A 7,967-nucleotide genomic window follows, 5' to 3' on the forward strand; every position below is an offset into this window, starting at 1 on the left:
GAGGTGTGGGAATACTAGACTATACCCGACCAAAATGAAACAAAGAAAGGAAGGAAAGGGAAAAGAAGAGGAGGGAAGGAAAGGGGAGGGAGGGGAAGGAGGGCAGGGAGGGGAGGGGAGGAGAGGATAGGGGAGGGAGGGATGGGGAAAGAGAAGAGAGGGGAGTAACAGAGGGAGGGAGGGAAAGAAATGAGTTAATTGGCAATAATTTAGTAAGACCAAATAGTTCTAGTTAGATCCCCCAATCTTTCACAGCATGTTGTAAACATCACTAACTGCCTTATGATTAATAATGTAAGAATTTGCCCTCAATGAACAACACAAAATACTCCAAACATTGTCAATGAGTCACTTTTATGTTATCTGCTACCCAGTTCCTATTAAAAATCCTGCTGTTAAGTTATGTAAGCAAGCAAACAAAAAGATCATCTGAAACTTCAGCAGCAGATGTCATCCTGGTCTACCCTTCAGCCCCCGTGCACTCTGTTACTGAAGTCCCCCTTGGACTTGCTCTCCTGAGCTGCAGTTTCACAATAAGGCAAACCCAGCATCACTGCATCTGTTATTAAAATCGAGGTGAGGTGAAGAACATTGTCCATTGTGATATGCAAGCTCCCTGCCTAGTCTTGTGTAAGCAATTTGTTTTAGAATTCAAGGCAAAGGAAAGGTTTGCTGCATCTGGGGCAGTGGATCAGCCACTGTAATGAGGCATCTGACTCCTTTGTTTATCTTTGACTTCTGACGGCTTTTAAGTCACCCCTCACTCTTCCTTTGTGCATCTGAATAAGCTGCTTAAAAAGGACCCTCCTTCAGCGCCTGCAGGACATTGAAACCACACAAGCCCCTACCAGGCTCAGGAAACTTCACCTGCCCCCACCCCTGATCACCATGAAACTCCAGGCCAGTCTCCTTTCCTGGGTCTCTCTCAAGCCACTTCAGGCCTGCTTGAGAGCCTTGCCCTGCCCTCTCCCAAGCCCTTCGTTGTGTAAAGAATAAATATTTTCACTCCCTCTTTTTTGATGTGTGTATGTGTGGCATCATCTGTATTAACATCCTAACAAAACTGGGGTAGTCCCAAAAAGGAGGTCCCTCCTTCCCTCCTGCTTTAGTAGAGTGACCATAATAGTTACCTTCATTCTAAAGTCAGATAAAGTCCATCTTCTTGTTAATTTTGACCAATCTAAGCACCAAGTAATTATGCAGGGCCATGCATTTTGTATACTTGTGGGAACCTCCAAGTCAAGCAGATGGGCCCTCGAGGTTACAGAAATTATCTCCCAGACGCAGTTGTGGCCCCTTCTCTGCACACTCCTAGCACCCTGTACCCTCTGGTCACAGGGGTGGTGACCAGTCTGATGCTCCAGGAGACTGTGATCTCCATGAGGGGATTTGGCTGTCTTGTTCACCATAGCATCTCAGCTCCTGGCACAGTGTGGGAACTTAGCAAATGCTTGATCCATGAAGGACTGAAAGCATGAAATTAGGTAGAGAGGTGATTCACATAAAACCAGTGCAAAGATTAATAAATGTCATAGGGAAAAAAAAGATTTCTGCTCTGGCTTAGAAAGTGAGAAATATCAAAAAGAAATCCTAACCAAGTGCATTCTAACACAGGGAAACTGCTGATGAGGTGTCTGATTGCCCAGACCCTGCACTACTGCAGCCACCTACATTGAAATACTGGAGCAAATCACAATTTACTTCCCAAAAGTTAAACTTCATTAAATATTAGTTTAATTTAATGTTTTCCAGATTAATTTAAGATTAATTTATATCCAGGCGTTTGCACAGCCCAAGCAGTATCTCTCCATTCTGTCATTTCTATCATCCCACAGACAGCAGAAAAAGGGAAAATGTATGGTTAAGAGGCACTATGATAGAGTAAGTAGGGGGAGATTTAATTAAACTATTACATATCTTTTCCTTGGATGTGAAAAAAAAAAACCCATAAATTTGCCAGTGGATAGAGTTGTATGCATATCAGGAAGGTTGATAAACAAAAACTTTGCAGATATAAAAAGTGATGCTTATAAAATGACTTGAAATAAAAATCTGATATTGTACTTCACCCTACATTTTCTTCCTAAATATGATGTGTATTTGTAATAAAGGAACCTTTTAACCCTTAATTTGTTTTTAAAGACAATAAAAATGATTGTTTATTAATATTCAACACAACTCTTTTGTGCATGGCTGTTCTTTTCCAGAATTATAGGACTTTCGAGCTCAAAAGAACCCTGGAGAGTGTCTAGTCCCATGGAATTCACACCTTTTTAACACAATGCCCTTCGCTCAAATGAGATCTTATATGGAAATCAGTGCTTCAAACAGGTCAAAGCACAACTGCTTTGGTGGGATTGGGACTGGAAAATCTGAGCTCTCCCTTAAGACCCCCTCATTTTCAGGAGCTGCCTCCCCAAGTACTTCACCATCAGTCTCAGAGCTCTGCAAACAGTTTGAAATTCACCAATTTAATCCAACCTCTCTATTTTACAGATAAAAGAATTGAGGCAGCAGAGCCAAAAGACTAGTAAGTTGAACTGTTAAACTATTAATAGCAAACTGAATGAGTTAGGCCTCCATTTCTTCCCTCCCAACTCACTGCTCTTCCACCTACCATGCACTTCCACAGGGGAAGTAAGCAAAGCACCCCAAGTTCCTAGTCCACAAGGATGTGAGGCCAACATGAATTTTCAGGCCTGGGAGAGACTCTAACCAGGGCACATGGCCACAAAACATGGCTGTGAGCAGAAGGGCTGAGCCTCTATGTAAGGAGACTGCCTGCTGGTGATTCTTTTTGTATCATTAATATCTGCAAATGGTTAAAAAAAAAAATAAACTCTTACCCAACTCTACAAAGAAAAGGAAAAGTTCTCCATCTCACAAATTCTGCATCTCTGAGATAATCCTTTTATCTTCACTGAACACATGTAAAATCCTATTTCTAAATTTGTCAATATTAGATTGAAAGACGAGGAATTTAAATTTTGAACTACATTCCACTTCCCCTTTATAGGATTAGTTTTACATTTTCAAAGTTTTCAACATTAATTTCTGTAATTGTACTTACATCTTCTGTGCTCTGTTGATTCTCATGCATTTTCAGGGAACATGTTTTTGTTTGTCTGGTTGTCTGGTTGTTTGGTTGGATGGTTGGATGGTTGGATGGATGGATGTTTGGATAGTTGGTTGGATGGTTGGTTGGATGGTTGGATGGTTGGATGGTTGGATGGTTGTTTTGTTGGATGGTTGGGTGGTTGTTTTGTTGGATGGTTGGGTGGTTGTTTTGTTGGATGGTTGGATGGTTGGATGGTTGGATAGTTGGATGGTAGGTTGGTTGGATAGTTGGATGGTTAGATGGTTGGATGGTTGCATGGTTGGATGGTTGTTTGGTTGGTTGGTTGGATGGTAGGTTGGTTGGATGGTTGGATGGTTGGATGGTAGGTTGTTTGGATGGTTGGATGGTTAGATGGTTGGATGGTTGAATGGTTGTTTGGTTGTTTGGTTGGATGGTTGGATGATTGGATGGTTGGATGATAGGTTGTTTGGATGGCTGGATAGTTGGATGGTTGGATGGTTGGATGGTTGTTTGGTTGTTTGGTTGGATGGTTGTTTGGTTGTTTGGTTGGATGGTTGGATGGTAGAATGGTTGGATGGTTGGATGGTTGTTTGGATGGTTGAATGGTTGGATGGTTGGATAGTTGGATGGTAGGTTGTTTGGATAGTTGGATGGTTAGATGGTTGGATGGTTGCATGGTTGGATGGTTGTTTGGTTGTTTGGTTGGATGGTAGGTTGGTTGGATGGTAGGTTGTTTGGTTGGTTGGATGGTTGGATGGTTGGATGGTTGTTTGGTTGTTTGGTTGGATGGTTGGATGATTGGATGGTTGGATGGTAGGTTGTTTGGATGGCTGGATAGTTGGATGGTTGGATGGTTGGATGGTTGTTTGGTTGTTTGGTTGGATGGTTGGATGGTTGGTTAGTTTGTTGGTTGGTTGGTTGGTTTTGTTTTTTTTCTCCCTCCTTTCTTGAAGCAGTCAGGATGTTTTCTATCCCTTTAGTGTTCTCAATTTTCACAAGTTACAAATATTTAGTGATTGGACTTTTATTTATTTATTTATTTTCATTTATCCTGCTCAGAACTCAGTGTCATTTTTTATCTGCATACTTATGTTTTTCTTTGGTTTAGTGAAACCTAAACTACACAGTAATTAGTGATGCACTCAGGAATTCAGGACTCCAATCCAGATGTTTTTATACCCAGATTATGGCTTTTCTACACTTTAGGTTGTTTAGTCTTCTTTTTTTTTTTTCAGTGAATCAACAGAGCGAAATATTTCCTCTCTACCCTTACCGGTAAGTTACTGTTGTTTTATTCACCCCTTTTGCCACATAACCGCCTCTCCACATAACATTCAAACACGTATAGTTCAATTGGTTTTGGAATTCTGAGCTATCAGTTTTACTTTTTGCAATCAGAGGCACTAACATTATCCACTAGCTACAATTCAAGTGAATTCTACAAATATTATTAATCTAAGAAACAGAAAGCATTGTACTAAATACAACAGGAAATACTAGAATGAGTAGAGGCAATCAAGAGAATTGAGGGAGAGATAAAGATTAGCTAATTGCAGCCAGTTATTTGAGTCATTTAGAGGACCAGGGGAGGAGGAGAAGTATGTCAGATGACCAGTATCCACGAGCATCTGAGTCTGTTCCCACTTCAGGCATTTCTCAACCCCATTGCAGTTAGGTAGATGCAGGTGAGTAGTTCCCACCAATGGACTATGAATACAAATAGCACATGTCACCGGGCATGGTGGTTCATGCCTGTAATCCTAGCACTTTGGGAGGCTGAGGCAGGTGTATCATGAGGTCAGGAGTTTGAGACCAGCCTGGTCAAGATAGTGAAACCCCGTCTCTACTAAAAATACAAAAATTAGCCGGGTGCAGTGGTGGGTGCCTGTAATCTCAGCTACTTGGGAGACTAACAGAGGAGAATCACTTGAACCCAGGAGGCAGACGTTGCAGTGAGCTGAGATCGCACCACTGCACTCTAGCCTGGGTGACAGAGCAAGGCTCCATCTCAAAAAAAAAAAAAATGGCACGTGCCACCTTCAGGCTGAGGAGAAAAACAGCACAAATGAGTCTCCAGATATTTTTTCCTGCTGTGGCAACTGAAGTGATCATGTATTTCAATCATTCAGCTACAAGGTGAGGGAGACTCTCTGACCTTGGGACCCAATGGCTGTGTGGCACACAGCCTCCTGTCAACCCATATGGCACAGGTAGTGCGAGCTGAAAATAAATATCTGTTCTGTTGAGCGATCGACATTTTTGTTACCAGGACACAATCTAGTCTATTCCAACCAACAAGAGGAGCCACTTAAAGAAACTGAGGAGGAATCATAGAGAAATGAGAGGATAGGGAGGAAAAGGGCATCGTGATTCCAGATAATCATTTCATCAACAACTTGTGCTAAAATATAGCTTCATTCTACTTCAACTATTTCCTTGAATCCAGAAAGCATGTACAAAAGCACTACATCACAAAAGTATAAACCTGAAATGTGAAAACTAAATGCATATTACAATCAGACCAAAACATTTACATGATGTAAAACATTAAATAAATAAAACATTAGAATAGTCCTATTGAATTGAGCAAATGAAATCCAATAGAATAGCTGTTAATATCGCCTTCCTTCATAAAGAGAAACCTTGATGACTCATTTAGAGTTTCATAAATTGTAGCTTTTTCCCTGCTTGTTATAAATAGTCTTTCCATCCAGTCTGTTGTTTAGTATATATTGCTAGACTTCATATACATATTGTTAACAGCATAATATCCTACTTGCCCATTCTGTCTCCTAGATCTGGAAACTCCCCTGTTCCCCAAAGTATCATACATCTCATCCAAGCAAATCCACTAAAATCTGACTGAAAAACACAGGCATATTAGTGGCAACCAATCTAATTCCTCCTATTTATTTCTTCATAGGCCTCAATCCAGGATAGTATGCTTTTTAAGAATACATATATTCATCGTGAATTATAGGAGAATCATAAGAAGGTTATTTTTAAGAAATAAAATGTTACCAAGACAATTGAAAGCTTTTGTGTATTCCTCTGCAATTGCATCCTTTTTTCTTCCTTTGCCTGACATAATTGCATTTTTATATTGATGCTGTCTGCCTAACCTCATTGTCTTAATAACGATTCAGAAGAAACACCTCTGGCCTTGTTCTCCAGCACCCTGAAGGGTTCACTGACTGCTTCCTCCCTTGGTTTGAGCTTCCCAAGGAGTCGTTTGAGTGCCAGACCTCTGATACCTCTATGAGCCAAGTAAGCACCTTGTCAAGAAGGGGAGGATTTGTACACACTCCTTCTCTTTACAATATAGGTAATATGAGAAAGATTAAAGATTAGTAACATATCACCTATATTTCCTATATTGGAAATGGTGACAGCTAATAATACTTCTGAGCATTTTAGTTAGTCTGAAATTAGGCAGAAGGAAGAGAGAAAAGAAAAACATTTGTGGCAGGTCTACTATATCCAATATATCGAATTATTATATATTCAACAAAAGCACTAATAATACTCAATTTTCAGAGGGATACAGTATTCAGTGTAGAGCTTGAGGATGGACTCCATGAAGATTTACAGTGTCTTTAGGAATTCAGAGCTGAGAAATCCAAGCCACTGCCACAAAACCATAAGCAACCTTTGCTATTTACTAGTTTTCTATAAAAATGGTTTTTTGCCAATGAATGGAGAAGCTAAAGACTAGAATAATACACAGAAAGTAAGATGTTAAAGATCTCAAGTGGAAGCTTCTGTATACTAGATCTTTAAATGTGTGAGGTTTTCTGTCTAACCATGTACGTCAAGGCAGGAACAGGATTCTTTGAGAAAACATTGACAAGATGAAGGCAAACAGAGCCATGCTTCCCTCAGTCTCCCATGTTTTCTTGAAAAGTTGTGTATCGTAGTAATTTAGTTAGAATCCATAATAACAACAGTATTTCTTATATTTTTATAATTGATACAAACACACTGAAGGAACACTGGCATCATCTAGTGATTTGAACTTACATATATTACACAGTAATTCTACACATAGGTTACATATCCTGTTATGTATTCTAAGTATATACCCATAACTTTTCCACAACTAAGAGATATATATATGCAAGAATATTCATGGCAGCATTGTTTGTGAGAGCAAAAACTTAAAACTACCAAAGTCCATAAATAGAAAACTGGATAAATTTTGGAATATTCATGCCTGGATTATAATACACATAAAAACGAATAAACCATAGTTATACATTTCAACATGGATGAATCTCATAAACTTAAAAAAAGATATATAAAAAAATAGTACTCAAAGTGTAATTTCACTTATTTGAAGGTCAAACTCAGGCTAAACCAAGCAATATATTGTTTAAGGTTAATATACAATCACATAGGGGAAAAGAGTAAAGAAAAGCAGAATAATTCGCACAAAATTTATTATAGTGACTCCTTAAGGAATGAGTAAAAAGAAGGATGGAATTTCTGGAGAGGCATACAGAAAGCCTCAAAGGAACTGGCAATTTTCTGTTTCTTAATCTGGGTAGCGGGCATATGGATTATTAGTCTTTTACCATACATATGTTACATATTCCTTTATAAGTAAAATGAATTTCATATGAAATTATTAAATTTAATATGCATAAGAATTCTTTTTTAAAATGTATATTCATAAGTCCAGCTCTCAGGGATTCTGTTTCAGTAGGTCTCAAGGACAAGGGTACACATCAGATTCAGCTTTTTAAAATGAATATCCAGGTGAACTTGTGAGTGTCTCACGCAGATACTGGAGCATCCTGTAAGACATACAGAATGATTCTTCCTGAGTTATAAAGTTTTATATCAGAGGTTTACAGATTTTCTTTTTCAAATATAATCCTACATAAAA

The sequence above is a fragment of the Aotus nancymaae genome, unplaced genomic scaffold (assembly GCF_030222135.1).
Source record: "Aotus nancymaae isolate 86718 unplaced genomic scaffold, 86718_ANA_hifiasm-v0.15.2.pri h1tg000036l, whole genome shotgun sequence".
Classification (NCBI taxonomy): domain Eukaryota; kingdom Metazoa; phylum Chordata; class Mammalia; order Primates; family Aotidae; genus Aotus; species Aotus nancymaae.